Genomic DNA, 27,865 nt, shown 5'->3' on the forward strand with positions numbered 1-27,865 from the left:
GAACAGTAAATATCTTTGTTTAGTTCTGTAAACGGTAATGTTCCATTGTGTAAAAAAGTTGAAGTTACTAAAAGTAACTTATCCGACATTGGTAGCACACTCATAAAATTGGTTGCATACTACTCTAAATCATATGGTAAGCAAAATAATAAGGTTTACATCAAGTTATCACATAGTATTTTCACGCAAAATTCATCTCTACACTCTATTGAGCTGAATGCATTACTTTCTGTTCTTTGCATTTTGAGTTATGGATGTGTATATAACTACTCAGGGTGAGGTGGAACGGTATAAATATTGCATGTATCCTACTCAGAGCCATGGAATACTCAAATGCAAGGTGAATTCAGGAAGCTACCTCATAACATTTAGAGTGGAACAGTAAATATCTTTGTTTAGTTCTGTAAACGTTAATGTTCCATTGTGTAAAAAAGTTGAAGTTACTAAAAGTAACTTATCCGACATTGGTAGCACACTCATAAAATTGGATGCATACTACTCTAAATCATATGGTAAGCAAAATAATAAGGTTTACATCAAGTTATCACATAGTAGTTTCCTGCAAAATTCATCTCTACACTCTATTGAGCTGAATGCATTACTTTCTATTCTATGCATTTTGAGTTATGGATGTGTACATAACTACTCAGGGTGAGGTGGAACGGTATAAATATTGCATGTATCCTACTCAGAGCCATGGAATACTCAAATGCAAGGTGAATTCAGGAAGCTACCTCATAACATTTAGAGTGGAACAGTAAATATCTTTGTTTAGTTCTGTAAACGGTAATGTTCCATTGTGTAAAAAAGTTGAAGTTACTAAAAGTAACTTCTCCAACATTGGTAGCACACTCATAAAATCGGTTGCATAGTACTCTAAGTGATGTGGTAAGCAAAATAATAAGGTTTACATCAAGATATCACATAGCAGTTTCCCGCAAAATTCATCTCTACACTCTATTGAGCTGAATGCATTACTTTCTATTCTATGCATTTTGAGTTATGGATGTGTACATAACTACTCAGCGTGAGGTGGAACGGTATAAATATTGCATGTATCCTACTCAGAACCATGGAATACTCAAATGCAAGGTGAATTCAGGAAGCTACCTCATAACATTTAGAGTGGAACAGTAAATATCTTTGTTTAGTTCTGTAAACGGTAATGTTCCATTGTGTAAAAAAGTTGAAGTTACTAAAAGTAACTTATCCGACATTGGTAGCACACTCATAAAATTGGTTGCATACTACTCTAAATCATATGGTAAGCAAAATAATAAGGTTTACATCAAATTATCACATAGTAGTTTCCTGCAAAATTCATCTCTACACTCTATTGAGCTGAATGCATTACTTTCTATTCTATGCATTTTGAGTTATGGATGTGTACATAACTACTCAGGGTGAGGTGGAACGGTATAAATATTGCATGTATCCTACTCAGAGCCATGGAATACTCAAATGCAAGGTGAATTCAGGAAGCTACCTCATAGCATTTAGAGTGGAACAGTAAATATCTTTGTTTAGTTCTGGAAACGGTAATGTTCCATTGTGTAAAAAAGTTGAAGTTACTAAAAGTAACTTCTCCAACATTGGTAGCACACTCATAAAATCGGTTGCATAGTACTCTAAGTGATGTGGTAAGTAAAATAATTAGGTTTACATCAAGTTATCACATAGTAGTTTCCAGCAAAATTCAACTCTACACTCTATTGAGCTGAATGCATTACTTTCTATTGTATGCATTTTGAGTTATGGATGTGTACATAACTACTCAGGGTGAGGTGGAACGGTATAAATATTGCATGTATCCTACTCAGAGCCATGGAATAATCAAACGCAAGGTGAATTCAGGAAGCTACCTCATAACATTTAGAGTGTAACAGTAAATATCTTTGTTTAGTTCTGTAAACGGTAATGTTCCATTGTGTAAAAAAGTTGAAGTTACTAAAAGTAACTTATCCGACATTGGTAGCACACTCATAAAATTGGATGCATACTACTCTAAATCATATGGTAAGCAAAATAATAAGGTTTACATCAGGTTATCACATAGTAGTTTCCTGCAAAATTCATCTCTACACTCTATTGAGCTGAATGCAATACTTTCTATTCTATGCATTTTGAGTTATGGATGTGTACATAACTACTCAGGGTGAGGTGGAACGGTATAAATATTGCATGTATCCTACTCAGAGCCATGGAATACTCAAATGCAAGGTGAATTCAGGAAGCTACCTCATAACATTTAGAGTGGAACAGTAAATATCTTTGTTTAGTTCTGTAAACGGTAATGTTCTATTGTGTAAAAAAGTTGAAGTTACTAAAAGTAACTTCTCCAACATTGGTAGCACACTCATAAAATCGGTTGCATAGTACTCTAAGTGATGTGGTAAGTAGAATAATTAGGTTTACATCAAGTTATCACATAGTAGTTTCCAGCAAAATTCAACTCTACACTCTATTGAGCTGAATGCATTACTTTCTATTCTATGCATTTTGAGTTATGGATGTGTACATAACTACTCAGGGTGAGGTGGAACGGTATAAATATTGCATGTATCCTACTCAGAGCCATGGAATACTCAAATGCAAGGTGAATTCAGAAAGCTACCTTATAACATTTAGAGTGGAACAGTAAATATCTTTGTTTAGTTGTGTAAACGGTAATGTTCCATTGTGTAAAAAAGTTGAAGTTAGTAAAAGTAACTTCTCCAACATTGCTAGCACACTCATAAAATTGGTTGCATACTACTCTAAATCATATGGTAAGCAAAATAATAAGGTTTGCATCAAGTTATCACATAGTAATTTCCTGCAAAATTCATCTCTACACTCTATTGAGCTGAATGCATTACTTTCTATTCTATGCATTTTGAGTTATGGATGTGTACATAACTACTCAGGGTGAGGTGGAACGGTATAAATATTGCATGTATCCTACTCAGAGCCATGGAATACTCAAATGCAAGGTGAATTCAGGAAGCTACCTCATAACATTTAGAGTGGAACAGTAAATATCTTTGTTTAGTTCTGTAAACGGTAATGTTCCATTGTGTAAAAAAGTTGAAGTTACTAAAAGTAACTTCTCCAACATTGGTAGCACACTCATAAAATCGGTTGCATAGTACTCTAAGTGATGTGGTAAGTAAAATAATTAGGTTTACATCAAGTTATCACATAGTAGTTTCCAGCAAAATTCAACTCTACACTCTATTGAGCTGAATGCATTACTTTCTATTCTATGCATTTTGAGTTATGGATGTGTACATAACTACTCAGGGTGAGGTGCAACGGTATAAATATTGCATGTACCTACCCAGAGCCACAGAATACTCAAATGCAAGTTGAATTCAGGAAGCTACCTCATAACATTTAGAGTGGAACAGTAAATATCTTTGTTTAGTTCTGTAAACGGTAATGTTCCATTGTGTAAAAAAGTTGAAGTTACTAAAAGTAACTTATCCGACATTGGTAGCACACTCATAAAATTGGTTGCATACTACTCTAAATCATATGGTAAGCAAAATAATAAGGTTTACATCAAGTTATCACATAGTATTTTCACGCAAAATTCATCTCTACACTCTATTGAGCTGAATGCATTACTTTCTGTTCTTTGCATTTTGAGTTATGGATGTGTATATAACTACTCAGGGTGAGGTGGAACGGTATAAATATTGCATGTATCCTACTCAGAGCCATGGAATACTCAAATGCAAGGTGAATTCAGGAAGCTACCTCATAACATTTAGAGTGGAACAGTAAATATCTTTGTTTAGTTCTGTAAACGTTAATGTTCCATTGTGTAAAAAAGTTGAAGTTACTAAAAGTAACTTATCCGACATTGGTAGCACACTCATAAAATTGGATGCATACTACTCTAAATCATATGGTAAGCAAAATAATAAGGTTTACATCAAGTTATCACATAGTAGTTTCCTGCAAAATTCATCTCTACACTCTATTGAGCTGAATGCATTACTTTCTATTCTATGCATTTTGAGTTATGGATGTGTACATAACTACTCAGGGTGAGGTGGAACGGTATAAATATTGCATGTATCCTACTCAGAGCCATGGAATACTCAAATGCAAGGTGAATTCAGGAAGCTACCTCATAACATTTAGAGTGGAACAGTAAATATCTTTGTTTAGTTCTGTAAACGGTAATGTTCCATTGTGTAAAAAAGTTGAAGTTACTAAAAGTAACTTCTCCAACATTGGTAGCACACTCATAAAATCGGTTGCATAGTACTCTAAGTGATGTGGTAAGCAAAATAATAAGGTTTACATCAAGATATCACATAGCAGTTTCCCGCAAAATTCATCTCTACACTCTATTGAGCTGAATGCATTACTTTCTATTCTATGCATTTTTAGTTATGGATGTGTACATAACTACTCAGCGTGAGGTGGAACGGTATAAATATTGCATGTATCCTACTCAGAACCATGGAATACTCAAATGCAAGGTGAATTCAGGAAGCTACCTCATAACATTTAGAGTGGAACAGTAAATATCTTTGTTTAGTTCTGTAAACGGTAATGTTCCATTGTGTAAAAAAGTTGAAGTTACTAAAAGTAACTTATCCGACATTGGTAGCACACTCATAAAATTGGTTGCATACTACTCTAAATCATATGGTAAGCAAAATAATAAGGTTTACATCAAGTTATCACATAGTATTTTCACGCAAAATTCATCTCTACACTCTATTGAGCTGAATGCATTACTTTCTGTTCTTTGCATTTTGAGTTATGGATGTGTATATAACTACTCAGGGTGAGGTGGAACGGTATAAATATTGCATGTATCCTACTCAGAGCCATGGAATACTCAAATGCAAGGTGAATTCAGGAAGCTACCTCATAACATTTAGAGTGGAACAGTAAATATCTTTGTTTAGTTCTGTAAACGGTAATGTTCCATTGTGTAAAAAAGTTGAAGTCACTAAAAGTAACTTCTCCAACATTGGTAGCACACTCATAAAATCGGTTGCATAGTACTCTAAGTGATGTGGTAAATAAAATAATTAGGTTTACATCAAGTTATCACATAGTAGTTTACAGCAAAATTCAACTCTACACTCTATTGAGCTGAATGCATTACTTTCTATTCTATGCATTTTGAGTTATGGATGTGTACATAACTACTCAGGGTGAGGTGCAACGGTATAAATATTGCATGTACCTACTCAGAGACACAGAATACTCAAAAGCAAGTTGAATTCAGGAAGCTACCTCATAACATTTAGAGTGGAACAGTAAATATCTTTGTTTAGTTCTGTAAACGGTAATGTTCCATTGTGTAAAAAAGTTGAAGTTACTAAAAGTAACTTCTCCAACATTGGTCGCACACTCATAAAATTGGCTGCATACTACTCTAAATCATATGGTAAGCAAAATAATAAGGTTTACATCAAATTATCACATAGTAGTTTCCAGCAAAATTCAACTCTACACTCTATTGAGCTGAATGCATTACTTTCTATTCTATGCATTTTGAGTTATGGATGTGTACATAACTACTCAGCGTGAGGTGGAACGGTATAAATATTGCATGTATCCTACTCAGAACCATGGAATACTCAAATGCAAGGTGAATTCAGGAAGCTACCTCATAACATTTAGAGTGGAACAGTAAATATCTTTGTTTAGTTCTGTAAACGTTAATGTTCCATTGTGTAAAAAAGTTGAAGTTACTAAAAGTAACTTCTCCAACATTGGTAGCACACTCATGAAATTGGTTGCATACTACTCTAAATCATATGGTAAGCAAAATAATAAGGTTTACATCAAATTATCACATAGTAGTTTCCAGCAAAATTCAACTCTACACTCTATTGAGCTGAATGCATTACTTTCTATTCTATGCATTTTGAGTTATGGATGTGTACATAACTACTCAGCGTGAGGTGGAACGGTATGAATATTGCATGTATCCTACTCAGAACGATCGAATACTCAAATGCAAGGTGAATTCAGGAAGCTACCTCATAACATTTAGAGTGGAACAGTAAATATCTTTGTTTAGTTCTTTAAACGGTAATGTTCCATTGTGTAAAAAAGTTGAAGTTACTAAAAGTAACTTCTCCAACATTGGTAGCACACTCATAAAATCGGTTGCATAGTACTCTAAGTGATGTGGTAAGTAAAATAATTAGGTTTACATCAAGTTATCACATAGTAGTTTCCCGCAAAATTCATCTCTACACTCTATTGAGCTGAATGCATTACTTTCTATTGTATGCATTTTGAGTTATGGATGTGTACATAACAACTCAGGGTGAGGTGGAACGGTATAAATATTGCATGTATCCTACTCAGAACCATGGAATACTCAAATGCAAGGTGAATTCAGGAAGCTACCTCATAACATTTAGAGTGGAACAGTAAATATCTTTGTTTAGTTCTGTAAACGGTAATGTTCCATTGTGTAAAAAAGTTGAAGTTACTAAAAGTAACTTCTCCAACATTGGTAGCACACTCATAAAATTGGTTGCATACTACTCTAAATCATATGGTAAGCAAAATAATAAGGTTTACATCAAATTATCACATAGTAGTTTCCAGCAAAATTCAACTCTACACTCTATTGAGCTGAATGCATTACTTTCTATTCTATGCATTTTGAGTTATGGATGTGTACATAACTACTCAGCGTGAGGTGGAACGGTATGAATATTGCATGTATCCTACTCAGAACGATCGAATACTCAAATGCAAGGTGAATTCAGGAAGCTACCTCATAACATTTAGAGTGGAACAGTAAATATCTTTGTTTAGTTCTGTAAACGGTAATGTTCCATTGTGTAAAAAAGTTGAAGTTACTAAAAGTAACTTCTCCAACATTGGTAGCACACTCATAAAATCGGTTGCATAGTACTCTAAGTGATGTGGTAAGTAAAATAATTAGGTTTACATCAAGTTATCACATAGTAGTTTCCAGCAAAATTCAACTCTACACTCTATTGAGCTGAATGCATTACTTTCTATTCTATGCATTTTGAGTTATGGATGTGTACATAACTACACAGCGTGAGGTGGAACGGTATAAATATTGCATGTATCCTACTCAGAACCATGGAATACTCAAATGCAAGGTGAATTCAGGAAGCTACCTCATAACATTTAGAGTGGAACAGTAAATATCTTTGTTTAGTTCTGTAAACGGTAATGTTCCATTGTGTAAAAAAGTTGAAGTTACTAAAAGTAACTTCTCCAACATTGGTAGCACACTCATGAAATTGGTTGCATACTACTCTAAATCATATGGTAAGCAAAATAATAAGGTTTACATCAAGATATCACATAGTAGTTTCCCGCAAACTTCATCTCTACACTCTATTGAGCTGAATGCATTACTTTCTATTGTATGCATTTTGAGTTATGGATGTGTACATAACTACTCAGGGTGAGGTGCAACGGTATAAATATTGCATGTACCTACTCAGAGCCACAGAATACTCAAATGCAAGTTGAATTCAGGAAGCTACCTCATAACATTTAGAGTGGAACAGTAAATATCTTTGTTTAGTTCTGTAAACGGTAATGTTCCATTGTGTAAAAAAGTTGAAGTTAGTAAAAGTAACTTCTCCAACATTGCTAGCACACTCATAAAATTGGTTGCATACTACTCTAAATCATATGGTAAGCAAAATAATAAGGTTTACATCAAGTTATCACATAGTATTTTCCCGCAAAATTCATCTCTACACTCTATTGAGCTGAATGCATTACTTTCTATTGTATGCATTTTGAGTTATGGATGTGTACATAACTACTCAGGGTGAGGTGCAACGGTATAAATATTGCACGTACCTACTCAGAGCCACAGAATACTCAAATGCAAGTTGAATTCAGGAAGCTACCTCATAACATTTAGAGTGGAACAGTAAATATCTTTGTTTAGTTCTGTAAACGGTAATGTTCCATTGTGTAAAAAAGTTGAAGTTAGTAAAAGTAACTTCTCCAACATTGCTAGCACACTCATAAAATTGGTTGCATACTACTCTAAATCGTATGGTAAGCAAAATAATAAGGTTTACATCAAGTTATCACATAGTATTTTCCCGCAAAATTCATCTCTACACTCTATTGAGCTGAATGCATTACTTTCTATTGTATGCATTTTGAGTTATGGATGTGTACATAACTACTCAGGGTGAGGTGCAACGGTATAAATATTGCATGTACCTACTCAGAGCCACAGAATACTCAAATGCCAGGTGAATTCAGAAAGCTACCTTATAACATTTAGAGTGGAACAGTAAATATCTTTGTTTAGTTCTGTAAACGGTAATGTTCCATTGTGTAAAAAAGTTGAAGTTACTAAAAGTAACTTCTCCAACATTGGTAGCACACTCATAAAATCGGTTGCATACAACTCTAAATCATATGGTAAGCAAAATAATAAGGTTTACATCAAGTTATCACAAAGTAGTTTCCTGCAAAATTCATCTCTACACTCTATTGAGCTGAATGCATTACTTTCTATTCTATGCATTTTGAGTTACGGATGTGTACATAACTACTCAGGGTGAGGTGGAACGGTATAAATATTGCATGTATCCTACTCAGAGCCATGGAATACTCAAATGCAAGGTGAATTCAGGAAGCTACCTCATAACATTTAGAGTGGAACAGTAAATATCTTTGTTTAGTTCTGTAAACGGTAATGTTCCATTGTGTAAAAAAGTTGAAGTTACTAAAAGTAACTTCTCCAACATTGGTAGCACACTCATAAAATCGGTTGCATAGTACTCTAAGTGATGCGGTAAGCAAAATAATAAGGTTTACATCAAGATATCACATAGTAGTTTCCCGCAAAATTCATCTCTACACTCTATTGAGCTGAATGCATTACTTTCTATTGTATGCATTTTGAGTTATGGATGTGTACATAACTACTCAGGGTGAGGTGTAACGGTATAAATATTGCATGTATCCTACTCAGAACCATGGAATACTCAAATGCAAGGTGAATTCAGGAAGCTACCTCATAACATTTAGAGTGGAACAGTAAATATCTTTGTTTAGTTCTGTAAACGGTAATGTTCCATTGTGTAAAAAAGTTGAAGTTACTAAAAGTAACTTCTCCAACATTGGTAGCACACTCATGAAATTGGTTGCATACTACTCTAAATCATATGGTAAGCAAAATAATAAGGTTTACATCAAATTATCACATAGTAGTTTCCAGCAAAATTCAACTCTACACTCTATTGAGCTGAATGCATTACTTTCTATTCTATGCATTTTGAGTTATGGATGTGTACATAACTACTCAGCGTGAGGTGGAACGGTATGAATATTGCATGTATCCTACTCAGAACGATCGAATACTCAAATGCAAGGTGAATTCAGGAAGCTACCTCATAACATTTAGAGTGGAACAGTAAATATCTTTGTTTAGTTCTTTAAACGGTAATGTTCCATTGTGTAAAAAAGTTGAAGTTACTAAAAGTAACTTCTCCAACATTGGTAGCACACTCATAAAATCGGTTGCATAGTACTCTAAGTGATGTGGTAAGTAAAATAATTAGGTTTACATCAAGTTATCACATAGTAGTTTCCCGCAAAATTCATCTCTACACTCTATTGAGCTGAATGCATTACTTTCTATTGTATGCATTTTGAGTTATGGATGTGTACATAACAACTCAGGGTGAGGTGGAACGGTATAAATATTGCATGTATCCTACTCAGAACCATGGAATACTCAAATGCAAGGTGAATTCAGGAAGCTACCTCATAACATTTAGAGTGGAACAGTAAATATCTTTGTTTAGTTCTGTAAACGGTAATGTTCCATTGTGTAAAAAAGTTGAAGTTACTAAAAGTAACTTCTCCAACATTGGTAGCACACTCATAAAATTGGTTGCATACTACTCTAAATCATATGGTAAGCAAAATAATAAGGTTTACATCAAATTATCACATAGTAGTTTCCAGCAAAATTCAACTCTACACTCTATTGAGCTGAATGCATTACTTTCTATTCTATGCATTTTGAGTTATGGATGTGTACATAACTACTCAGCGTGAGGTGGAACGGTATGAATATTGCATGTATCCTACTCAGAACGATCGAATACTCAAATGCAAGGTGAATTCAGGAAGCTACCTCATAACATTTAGAGTGGAACAGTAAATATCTTTGTTTAGTTCTGTAAACGGTAATGTTCCATTGTGTAAAAAAGTTGAAGTTACTAAAAGTAACTTCTCCAACATTGGTAGCACACTCATAAAATCGGTTGCATAGTACTCTAAGTGATGTGGTAAGTAAAATAATTAGGTTTACATCAAGTTATCACATAGTAGTTTCCAGCAAAATTCAACTCTACACTCTATTGAGCTGAATGCATTACTTTCTATTCTATGCATTTTGAGTTATGGATGTGTACATAACTACACAGCGTGAGGTGGAACGGTATAAATATTGCATGTATCCTACTCAGAACCATGGAATACTCAAATGCAAGGTGAATTCAGGAAGCTACCTCATAACATTTAGAGTGGAACAGTAAATATCTTTGTTTAGTTCTGTAAACGGTAATGTTCCATTGTGTAAAAAAGTTGAAGTTACTAAAAGTAACTTCTCCAACATTGGTAGCACACTCATGAAATTGGTTGCATACTACTCTAAATCATATGGTAAGCAAAATAATAAGGTTTACATCAAGATATCACATAGTAGTTTCCCGCAAACTTCATCTCTACACTCTATTGAGCTGAATGCATTACTTTCTATTGTATGCATTTTGAGTTATGGATGTGTACATAACTACTCAGGGTGAGGTGCAACGGTATAAATATTGCATGTACCTACTCAGAGCCACAGAATACTCAAATGCAAGTTGAATTCAGGAAGCTACCTCATAACATTTAGAGTGGAACAGTAAATATCTTTGTTTAGTTCTGTAAACGGTAATGTTCCATTGTGTAAAAAAGTTGAAGTTAGTAAAAGTAACTTCTCCAACATTGCTAGCACACTCATAAAATTGGTTGCATACTACTCTAAATCATATGGTAAGCAAAATAATAAGGTTTACATCAAGTTATCACATAGTATTTTCCCGCAAAATTCATCTCTACACTCTATTGAGCTGAATGCATTACTTTCTATTGTATGCATTTTGAGTTATGGATGTGTACATAACTACTCAGGGTGAGGTGCAACGGTATAAATATTGCATGTACCTACTCAGAGCCACAGAATACTCAAATGCAAGTTGAATTCAGGAAGCTACCTCATAACATTTAGAGTGGAACAGTAAATATCTTTGTTTAGTTCTGTAAACGGTAATGTTCCATTGTGTAAAAAAGTTGAAGTTAGTAAAAGTAACTTCTCCAACATTGCTAGCACACTCATAAAATTGGTTGCATACTACTCTAAATCATATGGTAAGCAAAATAATAAGGTTTACATCAAGTTATCACATAGTATTTTCCCGCAAAATTCATCTCTACACTCTATTGAGCTGAATGCATTACTTTCTATTGTATGCATTTTGAGTTATGGATGTGTACATAACTACTCAGGGTGAGGTGCAACGGTATAAATATTGCATGTACCTACTCAGAGCCACAGAATACTCAAATGCCAGGTGAATTCAGAAAGCTACCTTATAACATTTAGAGTGGAACAGTAAATATCTTTGTTTAGTTCTGTAAACGGTAATGTTCCATTGTGTAAAAAAGTTGAAGTTACTAAAAGTAACTTCTCCAACATTGGTAGCACACTCATAAAATCGGTTGCATAGTACTCTAAGTGATGTGGTAAGTAAAATAATTAGGTTTACATCAAGTTATCACATAGTAGTTTCCAGCAAAATTCAACTCTACACTCTATTGAGCTGAATGCATTACTTTCTATTCTATGCATTTTGAGTTATGGATGTGTACATAACTACACAGCGTGAGGTGGAACGGTATAAATATTGCATGTATCCTACTCAGAACCATGGAATACTCAAATGCAAGGTGAATTCAGGAAGCTACCTCATAACATTTAGAGTGGAACAGTAAATATCTTTGTTTAGTTCTGTAAACGGTAATGTTCCATTGTGTAAAAAAGTTGAAGTTACTAAAAGTAACTTCTCCAACATTGGTAGCACACTCATGAAATTGGTTGCATACTACTCTAAATCATATGGTAAGCAAAATAATAAGGTTTACATCAAGATATCACATAGTAGTTTCCCGCAAACTTCATCTCTACACTCTATTGAGCTGAATGCATTACTTTCTATTGTATGCATTTTGAGTTATGGATGTGTACATAACTACTCAGGGTGAGGTGCAACGGTATAAATATTGCATGTACCTACTCAGAGCCACAGAATACTCAAATGCAAGTTGAATTCAGGAAGCTACCTCATAACATTTAGAGTGGAACAGTAAATATCTTTGTTTAGTTCTGTAAACGGTAATGTTCCATTGTGTAAAAAAGTTGAAGTTAGTAAAAGTAACTTCTCCAACATTGCTAGCACACTCATAAAATTGGTTGCATACTACTCTAAATCATATGGTAAGCAAAATAATAAGGTTTACATCAAGTTATCACATAGTATTTTCCCGCAAAATTCATCTCTACACTCTATTGAGCTGAATGCATTACTTTCTATTGTATGCATTTTGAGTTATGGATGTGTACATAACTACTCAGGGTGAGGTGCAACGGTATAAATATTGCATGTACCTACTCAGAGCCACAGAATACTCAAATGCAAGTTGAATTCAGGAAGCTACCTCATAACATTTAGAGTGGAACAGTAAATATCTTTGTTTAGTTCTGTAAACGGTAATGTTCCATTGTGTAAAAAAGTTGAAGTTAGTAAAAGTAACTTCTCCAACATTGCTAGCACACTCATAAAATTGGTTGCATACTACTCTAAATCATATGGTAAGCAAAATAATAAGGTTTACATCAAGTTATCACATAGTATTTTCCCGCAAAATTCATCTCTACACTCTATTGAGCTGAATGCATTACTTTCTATTGTATGCATTTTGAGTTATGGATGTGTACATAACTACTCAGGGTGAGGTGCAACGGTATAAATATTGCATGTACCTACTCAGAGCCACAGAATACTCAAATGCCAGGTGAATTCAGAAAGCTACCTTATAACATTTAGAGTGGAACAGTAAATATCTTTGTTTAGTTCTGTAAACGGTAATGTTCCATTGTGTAAAAAAGTTGAAGTTACTAAAAGTAACTTCTCCAACATTGGTAGCACACTCATAAAATCGGTTGCATACAACTCTAAATCATATGGTAAGCAAAATAATAAGGTTTACATCAAGTTATCACAAAGTAGTTTCCTGCAAAATTCATCTCTACACTCTATTGAGCTGAATGCATTACTTTCTATTCTATGCATTTTGAGTTACGGATGTGTACATAACTACTCAGGGTGAGGTGGAACGGTATAAATATTGCATGTATCCTACTCAGAGCCATGGAATACTCAAATGCAAGGTGAATTCAGGAAGCTACCTCATAACATTTAGAGTGGAACAGTAAATATCTTTGTTTAGTTCTGTAAACGGTAATGTTCCATTGTGTAAAAAAGTTGAAGTTACTAAAAGTAACTTCTCCAACATTGGTAGCACACTCATAAAATCGGTTGCATAGTACTCTAAGTGATGCGGTAAGCAAAATAATAAGGTTTACATCAAGATATCACATAGTAGTTTCCCGCAAAATTCATCTCTACACTCTATTGAGCTGAATGCATTACTTTCTATTGTATGCATTTTGAGTTATGGATGTGTACATAACTACTCAGGGTGAGGTGTAACGGTATAAATATTGCATGTATCCTACTCAGAACCATGGAATACTCAAATGCAAGGTGAATTCAGGAAGCTACCTCATAACATTTAGAGTGGAACAGTAAATATCTTTGTTTAGTTCTGTAAACGGTAATGTTCCATTGTGTAAAAAAGTTGAAGTTACTAAAAGTAACTTCTCCAACATTGGTAGCACACTCATGAAATTGGTTGCATACTACTCTAAATCATATGGTAAGCAAAATAATAAGGTTTACATCAAATTATCACATAGTAGTTTCCAGCAAAATTCAACTCTACACTCTATTGAGCTGAATGCATTACTTTCTATTCTATGCATTTTGAGTTATGGATGTGTACATAACTACTCAGCGTGAGGTGGAACGGTATGAATATTGCATGTATCCTACTCAGAACGATCGAATACTCAAATGCAAGGTGAATTCAGGAAGCTACCTCATAACATTTAGAGTGGAACAGTAAATATCTTTGTTTAGTTCTTTAAACGGTAATGTTCCATTGTGTAAAAAAGTTGAAGTTACTAAAAGTAACTTCTCCAACATTGGTAGCACACTCATAAAATCGGTTGCATAGTACTCTAAGTGATGTGGTAAGTAAAATAATTAGGTTTACATCAAGTTATCACATAGTAGTTTCCCGCAAAATTCATCTCTACACTCTATTGAGCTGAATGCATTACTTTCTATTCTATGCATTTTGAGTTATGGATGTGTACATAACAACTCAGGGTGAGGTGGAACGGTATAAATATTGCATGTATCCTACTCAGAACCATGGAATACTCAAATGCAAGGTGAATTCAGGAAGCTACCTCATAACATTTAGAGTGGAACAGTAAATATCTTTGTTTAGTTCTGTAAACGGTAATGTTCCATTGTGTAAAAAAGTTGAAGTTACTAAAAGTAACTTCTCCAACATTGGTAGCACACTCATAAAATTGGTTGCATACTACTCTAAATCATATGGTAAGCAAAATAATAAGGTTTACATCAAATTATCACATAGTAGTTTCCAGCAAAATTCAACTCTACACTCTATTGAGCTGAATGCATTACTTTCTATTCTATGCATTTTGAGTTATGGATGTGTACATAACTACTCAGCGTGAGGTGGAACGGTATGAATATTGCATGTATCCTACTCAGAACGATCGAATACTCAAATGCAAGGTGAATTCAGGAAGCTACCTCATAACATTTAGAGTGGAACAGTAAATATCTTTGTTTAGTTCTGTAAACGGTAATGTTCCATTGTGTAAAAAAGTTGAAGTTACTAAAAGTAACTTCTCCAACATTGGTAGCACACTCATGAAATTGGTTGCATACTACTCTAAATCATATGGTAAGCAAAATAATAAGGTTTACATCAAGATATCACATAGTAGTTTCCCGCAAACTTCATCTCTACACTCTATTGAGCTGAATGCATTACTTTCTATTGTATGCATTTTGAGTTATGGATGTGTACATAACTACTCAGGGTGAGGTGCAACGGTATAAATATTGCATGTACCTACTCAGAGCCACAGAATACTCAAATGCAAGTTGAATTCAGGAAGCTACCTCATAACATTTAGAGTGGAACAGTAAATATCTTTGTTTAGTTCTGTAAACGGTAATGTTCCATTGTGTAAAAAAGTTGAAGTTAGTAAAAGTAACTTCTCCAACATTGCTAGCACACTCATAAAATTGGTTGCATACTACTCTAAATCATATGGTAAGCAAAATAATAAGGTTTACATCAAGTTATCACATAGTATTTTCCCGCAAAATTCATCTCTACACTCTATTGAGCTGAATGCATTACTTTCTATTGTATGCATTTTGAGTTATGGATGTGTACATAACTACTCAGGGTGAGGTGCAACGGTATAAATATTGCATGTACCTACTCAGAGCCACAGAATACTCAAATGCAAGTTGAATTCAGGAAGCTACCTCATAACATTTAGAGTGGAACAGTAAATATCTTTGTTTAGTTCTGTAAACGGTAATGTTCCATTGTGTAAAAAAGTTGAAGTTAGTAAAAGTAACTTCTCCAACATTGCTAGCACACTCATAAAATTGGTTGCATACTACTCTAAATCATATGGTAAGCAAAATAATAAGGTTTACATCAAGTTATCACATAGTATTTTCCCGCAAAATTCATCTCTACACTCTATTGAGCTGAATGCATTACTTTCTATTGTATGCATTTTGAGTTATGGATGTGTACATAACTACTCAGGGTGAGGTGCAACGGTATAAATATTGCATGTACCTACTCAGAGCCACAGAATACTCAAATGCCAGGTGAATTCAGAAAGCTACCTTATAACATTTAGAGTGGAACAGTAAATATCTTTGTTTAGTTCTGTAAACGGTAATGTTCCATTGTGTAAAAAAGTTGAAGTTACTAAAAGTAACTTCTCCAACATTGGTAGCACACTCATAAAATCGGTTGCATACAACTCTAAATCATATGGTAAGCAAAATAATAAGGTTTATATCAAGTTATCACAAAGTAGTTTCCTGCAAAATTCATCTCTACACTCTATTGAGCTGAATGCATTACTTTCTATTCTATGCATTTTGAGTTACGGATGTGTACATAACTACTCAGGGTGAGGTGGAACGGTATAAATATTGCATGTATCCTACTCAGAGCCATGGAATACTCAAATGCAAGGTGAATTCAGGAAGCTACCTCATAACATTTAGAGTGGAACAGTAAATATCTTTGTTTAGTTCTGTAAACGGTAATGTTCCATTGTGTAAAAAAGTTGAAGTTACTAAAAGTAACTTCTCCAACATTGGTAGCACACTCATAAAATCGGTTGCATAGTACTCTAAGTGATGCGGTAAGCAAAATAATAAGGTTTACATCAAGATATCACATAGTAGTTTCCCGCAAAATTCATCTCTACACTCTATTGAGCTGAATGCATTACTTTCTATTGTATGCATTTTGAGTTATGGATGTGTACATAACTACTCAGGGTGAGGTGTAACGGTATAAATATTGCATGTATCCTACTCAGAACCATGGAATACTCAAATGCAAGGTGAATTCAGGAAGCTACCTCATAACATTTAGAGTGGAACAGTAAATATCTTTGTTTAGTTCTGTAAACGGTAATGTTCCATTGTGTAAAAAAGTTGAAGTTACTAAAAGTAACTTCTCCAACATTGGTAGCACACTCATGAAATTGGTTGCATACTACTCTAAATCATATGGTAAGCAAAATAATAAGGTTTACATCAAATTATCACATAGTAGTTTCCAGCAAAATTCAACTCTACACTCTATTGAGCTGAATGCATTACTTTCTATTCTATGCATTTTGAGTTATGGATGTGTACATAACTACTCAGCGTGAGGTGGAACGGTATGAATATTGCATGTATCCTACTCAGAACGATCGAATACTCAAATGCAAGGTGAATTCAGGAAGCTACCTCATAACATTTAGAGTGGAACAGTAAATATCTTTGTTTAGTTCTTTAAACGGTAATGTTCCATTGTGTAAAAAAGTTGAAGTTACTAAAAGTAACTTCTCCAACATTGGTAGCACACTCATAAAATCGGTTGCATAGTACTCTAAGTGATGTGGTAAGTAAAATAATTAGGTTTACATCAAGTTATCACATAGTAGTTTCCCGCAAAATTCATCTCTACACTCTATTGAGCTGAATGCATTACTTTCTATTCTATGCATTTTGAGTTATGGATGTGTACATAACAACTCAGGGTGAGGTGGAACGGTATAAATATTGCATGTATCCTACTCAGAACCATGGAATACTCAAATGCAAGGTGAATTCAGGAAGCTACCTCATAACATTTAGAGTGGAACAGTAAATATCTTTGTTTAGTTCTGTAAACGGTAATGTTCCATTGTGTAAAAAAGTTGAAGTTACTAAAAGTAACTTCTCCAACATTGGTAGCACACTCATAAAATTGGTTGCATACTACTCTAAATCATATGGTAAGCAAAATAATAAGGTTTACATCAAATTATCACATAGTAGTTTCCAGCAAAATTCAACTCTACACTCTATTGAGCTGAATGCATTACTTTCTATTCTATGCATTTTGAGTTATGGATGTGTACATAACTACTCAGCGTGAGGTGGAACGGTATGAATATTGCATGTATCCTACTCAGAACGATCGAATACTCAAATGCAAGGTGAATTCAGGAAGCTACCTCATAACATTTAGAGTGGAACAGTAAATATCTTTGTTTAGTTCTGTAAACGGTAATGTTCCATTGTGTAAAAAAGTTGAAGTTACTAAAAGTAACTTCTCCAACATTGGTAGCACACTCATAAAATCGGTTGCATAGTACTCTAAGTGATGTGGTAAGTAAAATAATTAGGTTTACATCAAGTTATCACATAGTAGTTTCCAGCAAAATTCAACTCTACACTCTATTGAGCTGAATGCATTACTTTCTATTCTATGCATTTTGAGTTATGGATGTGTACATAACTACACAGCGTGAGGTGGAACGGTATAAATATTGCATGTATCCTACTCAGAACCATGGAATACTCAAATGCAAGGTGAATTCAGGAAGCTACCTCATAACATTTAGAGTGGAACAGTAAATATCTTTGTTTAGTTCTGTAAACGGTAATGTTCCATTGTGTAAAAAAGTTGAAGTTACTAAAAGTAACTTCTCCAACATTGGTAGCACACTCATGAAATTGGTTGCATACTACTCTAAATCATATGTTAAGCAAAATAATAAGGTTTACATCAAGATATCACATAGTAGTTTCCCGCAAACTTCATCTCTACACTCTATTGAGCTGAATGCATTACTTTCTATTGTATGCATTTTGAGTTATGGATGTGTACATAACTACTCAGGGTGAGGTGCAACGGTATAAATATTGCATGTACCTACTCAGAGCCACAGAATACTCAAATGCAAGTTGAATTCAGGAAGCTACCTCATAACATTTAGAGTGGAACAGTAAATATCTTTGTTTAGTTCTGTAAACGGTAATGTTCCATTGTGTAAAAAAGTTGAAGTTAGTAAAAGTAACTTCTCCAACATTGCTAGCACACTCATAAAATTGGTTGCATACTACTCTAAATCATATGGTAAGCAAAATAATAAGGTTTACATCAAGTTATCACATAGTATTTTCCCGCAAAATTCATCTCTACACTCTATTGAGCTGAATGCATTACTTTCTATTGTATGCATTTTGAGTTATGGATGTGTACATAACTACTCAGGGTGAGGTGCAACGGTATAAATATTGCATGTACCTACTCAGAGCCACAGAATACTCAAATGCCAGGTGAATTCAGAAAGCTACCTTATAACATTTAGAGTGGAACAGTAAATATCTTTGTTTAGTTCTGTAAACGGTAATGTTCCATTGTGTAAAAAAGTTGAAGTTACTAAAAGTAACTTCTCCAACATTGGTAGCACACTCATAAAATCGGTTGCATACAACTCTAAATCATATGGTAAGCAAAATAATAAGGTTTACATCAAGTTATCACAAAGTAGTTTCCTGCAAAATTCATCTCTACACTCTATTGAGCTGAATGCATTACTTTCTATTCTATGCATTTTGAGTTACGGATGTGTACATAACTACTCAGGGTGAGGTGGAACGGTATAAATATTGCATGTATCCTACTCAGAGCCATGGAATACTCAAATGCAAGGTGAATTCAGGAAGCTACCTCATAACATTTAGAGTGGAACAGTAAATATCTTTGTTTAGTTCTGTAAACGGTAATGTTCCATTGTGTAAAAAAGTTGAAGTTACTAAAAGTAACTTCTCCAACATTGGTAGCACACTCATAAAATCGGTTGCATAGTACTCTAAGTGATGCGGTAAGCAAAATAATAAGGTTTACATCAAGATATCACATAGTAGTTTCCCGCAAAATTCATCTCTACACTCTATTGAGCTGAATGCATTACTTTCTATTGTATGCATTTTGAGTTATGGATGTGTACATAACTACTCAGGGTGAGGTGTAACGGTATAAATATTGCATGTATCCTACTCAGAACCATGGAATACTCAAATGCAAGGTGAATTCAGGAAGCTACCTCATAACATTTAGAGTGTAACAGTAAATATCTTTGTTTAGTTCTGTAAACGGTAATGTTCCATTGTGTAAAAAAGTTGAAGTTACTAAAAGTAACTTATCCGACATTGGTAGCACACTCATAAAATTGGATGCATACTACTCTAAATCATATGGTAAGCAAAATAATAAGGTTTACATCAGGTTATCACATAGTAGTTTCCTGCAAAATTCATCTCTACACTCTATTGAGCTGAATGCAATACTTTCTATTCTATGCATTTTGAGTTATGGATGTGTACATAACTACTCAGGGTGAGGTGGAACGGTATAAATATTGCATGTATCCTACTCAGAGCCATGGAATACTCAAATGCAAGGTGAATTCAGGAAGCTACCTCATAACATTTAGAGTGGAACAGTAAATATCTTTGTTTAGTTCTGTAAACGGTAATGTTCCATTGTGTAAAAAAGTTGAAGTTACTAAAAGTAACTTCTCCAACATTGGTAGCACACTCATAAAATCGGTTGCATAGTACTCTAAGTGATGTGGTAAGTAGAATAATTAGGTTTACATCAAGTTATCACATAGTAGTTTCCAGCAAAATTCAACTCTACACTCTATTGAGCTGAATGCATTACTTTCTATTCTATGCATTTTGAGTTATGGATGTGTACATAACTACTCAGGGTGAGGTGGAACGGTATAAATATTGCATGTATCCTACTCAGAGCCATGGAATACTCAAATGCAAGGTGAATTCAGGAAGCTACCTCATAACATTTAGAGTGGAACAGTAAATATCTTTGTTTAGTTCTGTAAACGGTAATGTTCCATTGTGTAAAAAAGTTGAAGTTACTAAAAGTAACTTCTCCAACATTGGTAGCACACTCATAAAATCGGTTGCATAGTACTCTAAGTGATGTGGTAAGTAGAATAATTAGGTTTACATCAAGTTATCACATAGTAGTTTCCAGCAAAATTCAACTCTACACTCTATTGAGCTGAATGCATTACTTTCTATTGTATGCATTTTGAGTTATGGATGTGTACATAACTACTCAGGGTGAGGTGCAACGGTATAAATATTGCATGTACCTACTCAGAGCCACAGAATACTCAAATGCCAGGTGAATTCAGAAAGCTACCTTATAACATTTAGAGTGGAACAGTAAATATCTTTGTTTAGTTCTGTAAACGGTAATGTTCCATTGTGTAAAAAAGTTGAAGTTACTAAAAGTAACTTCTCCAACATTGGTAGCACACTCATAAAATCGGTTGCATACAACTCTAAATCATATGGTAAGCAAAATAATAAGGTTTACATCAAGTTATCACAAAGTAGTTTCCTGCAAAATTCATCTCTACACTCTATTGAGCTGAATGCATTACTTTCTATTCTATGCATTTTGAGTTACGGATGTGTACATAACTACTCAGGGTGAGGTGGAACGGTATAAATATTGCATGTATCCTACTCAGAGCCATGGAATACTCAAATGCAAGGTGAATTCAGGAAGCTACCTCATAACATTTAGAGTGGAACAGTAAATATCTTTGTTTAGTTCTGTAAACGGTAATGTTCCATTGTGTAAAAAAGTTGAAGTTACTAAAAGTAACTTCTCCAACATTGGTAGCACACTCATAAAATCGGTTGCATAGTACTCTAAGTGATGCGGTAAGCAAAATAATAAGGTTTACATCAAGATATCACATAGTAGTTTCCCGCAAAATTCATCTCTACACTCTATTGAGCTGAATGCATTACTTTCTATTGTATGCATTTTGAGTTATGGATGTGTACATAACTACTCAGGGTGAGGTGTAACGGTATAAATATTGCATGTATCCTACTCAGAACCATGGAATACTCAAATGCAAGGTGAATTCAGGAAGCTACCTCATAACATTTAGAGTGTAACAGTAAATATCTTTGTTTAGTTCTGTAAACGGTAATGTTCCATTGTGTAAAAAAGTTGAAGTTACTAAAAGTAACTTATCCGACATTGGTAGCACACTCATAAAATTGGATGCATACTACTCTAAATCATATGGTAAGCAAAATAATAAGGTTTACATCAGGTTATCACATAGTAGTTTCCTGCAAAATTCATCTCTACACTCTATTGAGCTGAATGCAATACTTTCTATTCTATGCATTTTGAGTTATGGATGTGTACATAACTACTCAGGGTGAGGTGGAACGGTATAAATATTGCATGTATCCTACTCAGAGCCATGGAATACTCAAATGCAAGGTGAATTCAGAAAGCTACCTTATAACATTTAGAGTGGAACAGTAAATATCTTTGTTTAGTTGTGTAAACGGTAATGTTCCATTGTGTAAAAAAGTTGAAGTTAGTAAAAGTAACTTCTCCAACATTGCTAGCACACTCATAAAATTGGTTGCATACTACTCTAAATCATATGGTAAGCAAAATAATAAGGTTTGCATCAAGTTATCACATAGTAATTTCCTGCAAAATTCATCTCTACACTCTATTGAGCTGAATGCATTACTTTCTATTCTATGCATTTTGAGTTATGGATGTGTACATAACTACTCAGGGTGAGGTGGAACGGTATAAATATTGCATGTATCCTACTCAGAGCCATGGAATACTCAAATGCAAGGTGAATTCAGGAAGCTACCTCATAACATTTAGAGTGGAACAGTAAATATCTTTGTTTAGTTCTGTAAACGGTAATGTTCCATTGTGTAAAAAAGTTGAAGTTACTAAAAGTAACTTCTCCAACATTGGTAGCACACTCATAAAATCGGTTGCATAGTACTCTAAGTGATGTGGTAAGTAAAATAATTAGGTTTACATCAAGTTATCACATAGTAGTTTCCAGCAAAATTCAACTCTACACTCTATTGAGCTGAATGCATTACTTTCTATTCTATGCATTTTGAGTTATGGATGTGTACATAACTACTCAGGGTGAGGTGCAACGGTATAAATATTGCATGTACCTACCCAGAGCCACAGAATACTCAAATGCAAGTTGAATTCAGGAAGCTACCTCATAACATTTAGAGTGGAACAGTAAATATCTTTGTTTAGTTCTGTAAACGGTAATGTTCCATTGTGTAAAAAAGTTGAAGTTACTAAAAGTAACTTATCCGACATTGGTAGCACACTCATAAAATTGGATGCATACTACTCTAAATCATATGGTAAGCAAAATAATAAGGTTTACATCAAGTTATCACATAGTAGTTTCCTGCAAAATTCATCTCTACACTCTATTGAGCTGAATGCATTACTTTCTATTCTATGCATTTTGAGTTATGGATGTGTACATAACTACTCAGGGTGAGGTGGAACGGTATAAATATTGCATGTATCCTACTCAGAGCCATGGAATACTCAAATGCAAGGTGAATTCAGGAAGCTACCTCATAACATTTAGAGTGGAACAGTAAATATCTTTGTTTAGTTCTGTAAACGGTAATGTTCCATTGTGTAAAAAAGTTGAAGTTACTAAGAGTAACTTCTCCAACATTGGTAGCACACTCATAAAATCGGTTGCATAGTACTCTAAGTGATGTGGTAAGCAAAATAATAAGGTTTACATCAAGATATCACATAGCAGTTTCCCGCAAAATTCATCTCTACACTCTATTGAGCTGAATGCATTACTTTCTATTCTATGCATTTTTAGTTATGGATGTGTACATAACTACTCAGCGTGAGGTGGAACGGTATAAATATTGCATGTATCCTACTCAGAACCATGGAATACTCAAATGCAAGGTGAATTCAGGAAGCTACCTCATAACATTTAGAGTGGAACAGTAAATATCTTTGTTTAGTTCTGTAAACGGTAATGTTCCATTGTGTAAAAAAGTTGAAGTTACTAAAAGTAACTTATCCGACATTGGTAGCACACTCATAAAATTGGTTGCATACTACTCTAAATCATATGGTAAGCAAAATAATAAGGTTTACATCAAGTTATCACATAGTATTTTCACGCAAAATTCATCTCTACACTCTATTGAGCTGAATGCATTACTTTCTGTTCTTTGCATTTTGAGTTATGGATGTGTATATAACTACTCAGGGTGAGGTGGAACGGTATAAATATTGCATGTATCCTACTCAGAGCCATGGAATACTCAAATGCAAGGTGAATTCAGGAAGCTACCTCATAACATTTAGAGTGGAACAGTAAATATCTTTGTTTAGTTCTGTAAACGGTAATGTTCCATTGTGTAAAAAAGTTGAAGTCACTAAAAGTAACTTCTCCAACATTGGTAGCACACTCATAATATCGGTTGCATAGTACTCTAAGTGATGTGGTAAGTAAAATAATTAGGTTTACATCAAGTTATCACATAGTAGTTTACAGCAAAATTCAACTCTACACTCTATTGAGCTGAATGCATTACTTTCTATTCTATGCATTTTGAGTTATGGATGTGTACATAACTACTCAGGGTGAGGTGCAACGGTATAAATATTGCATGTACCTACTCAGAGCCACAGAATACTCAAAAGCAAGTTGAATTCAGGAAGCTACCTCATAACATTTAGAGTGGAACAGTAAATATCTTTGTTTAGTTCTGTAAACGGTAATGTTCCATTGTGTAAAAAAGTTGAAGTTACTAAAAGTAACTTCTCCAACATTGGTCGCACACTCATAAAATTGGCTGCATACTACTCTAAATCATATGGTAAGCAAAATAATAAGGTTTACATCAAATTATCACATAGTAGTTTCCAGCAAAATTCAACTCTACACTCTATTGAGCTGAATGCATTACTTTCTATTCTATGCATTTTGAGTTATGGATGTGTACATAACTACTCAGCGTGAGGTGGAACGGTATAAATATTGCATGTATCCTACTCAGAACCATGGAATACTCAAATGCAAGGTGAATTCAGGAAGCTACCTCATAACATTTAGAGTGGAACAGTAAATATCTTTGTTTAGTTCTGTAAACGTTAATGTTCCATTGTGTAAAAAAGTTGAAGTTACTAAAAGTAACTTATCCGACATTGGTAGCACACTCATAAAATTGGATGCATACTACTCTAAATCATATGGTAAGCAAAATAATAAGGTTTACATCAAGTTATCACATAGTAGTTTCCTGCAAAATTCATCTCTACACTCTATTGAGCTGAATGCATTACTTTCTATTCTATGCATTTTGAGTTATGGATGTGTACATAACTACTCAGGGTGAGGTGGAACGGTATAAATATTGCATGTATCCTACTCAGAGCCATGGAATACTCAAATGCAAGGTGAATTCAGGAAGCTACCTCATAACATTTAGAGTGGAACAGTAAATATCTTTGTTTAGTTCTGTAAACGGTAATGTTCCATTGTGTAAAAAAGTTGAAGTTACTAAAAGTAACTTCTCCAACATTGGTAGCACACTCATAAAATCGGTTGCATAGTACTCTAAGTGATGTGGTAAGCAAAATAATAAGGTTTACATCAAGATATCACATAGCAGTTTCCCGCAAAATTCATCTCTACACTCTATTGAGCTGAATGCATTACTTTCTATTCTATGCATTTTTAGTTATGGATGTGTACATAACTACTCAGCGTGAGGTGGAACGGTATAAATATTGCATGTATCCTACTCAGAACCATGGAATACTCAAATGCAAGGTGAATTCAGGAAGCTACCTCATAACATTTAGAGTGGAACAGTAAATATCTTTGTTTAGTTCTGTAAACGGTAATGTTCCATTGTGTAAAAAAGTTGAAGTTACTAAAAGTAACTTATCCGACATTGGTAGCACACTCATAAAATTGGTTGCATACTACTCTAAATCATATGGTAAGCAAAATAATAAGGTTTACATCAAGTTATCACAGTATTTTCACGCAAAATTCATCTCTACACTCTATTGAGCTGAATGCATTACTTTCTGTTCTTTGCATTTTGAGTTATGGATGTGTATATAACTACTCAGGGTGAGGTGGAACGGTATAAATATTGCATGTATCCTACTCAGAGCCATGGAATACTCAAATGCAAGGTGAATTCAGGAAGCTACCTCATAACATTTAGAGTGGAACAGTAAATATCTTTGTTTAGTTCTGTAAACGGTAATGTTCCATTGTGTAAAAAAGTTGAAGTCACTAAAAGTAACTTCTCCAACATTGGTAGCACACTCATAAAATCGGTTGCATAGTACTCTAAGTGATGTGGTAAGTAAAATAATTAGGTTTACATCAAGTTATCACATAGTAGTTTACAGCAAAATTCAACTCTACACTCTATTGAGCTGAATGCATTACTTTCTATTCTATGCATTTTGAGTTATGGATGTGTACATAACTACTCAGGGTGAGGTGCAACGGTATAAATATTGCATGTACCTACTCAGAGCCACAGAATACTCAAAAGCAAGTTGAATTCAGGAAGCTACCTCATAACATTTAGAGTGGAACAGTAAATATCTTTGTTTAGTTCTGTAAACGGTAATGTTCCATTGTGTAAAAAAGTTGAAGTTACTAAAAGTAACTTCTCCAACATTGGTCGCACACTCATAAAATTGGCTGCATACTACTCTAAATCATATGGTAAGCAAAATAATAAGGTTTACATCAAATTATCACATAGTAGTTTCCAGCAAAATTCAACTCTACACTCTATTGAGCTGAATGCATTACTTTCTATTCTATGCATTTTGAGTTATGGATGTGTACATAACTACTCAGCGTGAGGTGGAACGGTATAAATATTGCATGTATCCTACTCAGAACCATGGAATACTCAAATGCAAGGTGAATTCAGGAAGCTACCTCATAACATTTAGAGTGGAACAGTAAATATCTTTGTTTAGTTCTGTAAACGTTAATGTTCCATTGTGTAAAAAAGTTGAAGTTACTAAAAGTAACTTCTCCAACATTGGTAGCACACTCATAAAATCGGTTGCATCGTACTCTAAGTGATGTGGTAAGTAAAATAATTAGGTTTACATCAAGTTATCACATAGTAGTTTCCAGCAAAATTCAACTCTACACTCTATTGAGCTGAATGCATTACTTTCTATTCTATGCATTTTGAGTTATGGATGTGTACATAACTACTCAGGGTGAGGTGGAACGGTATAAATATTGCATGTATCCTACTCAGAACCATGGAATACTCAAATGCAAGGTGAATTCAGGAAGCTACCTCATAACATTTAGAGTGGAACAGTAAATATCTTTGTTTAGTTCTGTAAACGTTAATGTTCCATTGTGTAAAAAAGTTGAAGTTACTAAAAGTAACTTATCCGACATTGGTAGCACACTCATAAAATTGGATGCATACTACTCTAAATCATATGGTAAGCAAAATAATAAGGTTTACATCTAGTTATCACATAGTAGTTTCCTGCAAAATTCATCTCTACACTCTATTGAGCTGAATGCATTACTTTCTATTCTATGCATTTTGAGTTATGGATGTGTACATAACTACTCAGGGTGAGGTGGAACGGTATAAATATTGCATGTATCCTACTCAGAGCCATGGAATACTCAAATGCAAGGTGAATTCAGGAAGCTACCTCATAGCATTTAGAGTGGAACAGTAAATATCTTTGTTTAGTTCTGTAAACGGTAATGTTCCATTGTGTAAAAAAGTTGAAGTTACTAAAAGTAACTTCTCCAACATTGGTAGCACACTCATAAAATCGGTTGCATAGTACTCTAAGTGATGTGGTAAGTAAAATAATTAGGTTTACATCAAGTTATCACATAGTAGTTTCCAGCAAAATTCAACTCTACACTCTATTGAGCTGAATGCATTACTTTCTATTCTATGCATTTTGAGTTATGGATGTGTACATAACTACTCAGGGTGAGGTGCAACGGTATAAATATTGCATGTACCTACTCAGAGCCACAGAATACTCAAAAGCAAGTTGAATTCAGGAAGCTACCTCATAACATTTAGAGTGGAACAGTAAATATCTTTGTTTAGTTCTGTAAACGTTAATGTTCCATTGTGTAAAAAAGTTGAAG

The sequence above is a fragment of the Hemitrygon akajei genome, chromosome 16, assembly GCF_048418815.1.
Source record: "Hemitrygon akajei chromosome 16, sHemAka1.3, whole genome shotgun sequence".
Classification (NCBI taxonomy): domain Eukaryota; kingdom Metazoa; phylum Chordata; class Chondrichthyes; order Myliobatiformes; family Dasyatidae; genus Hemitrygon; species Hemitrygon akajei.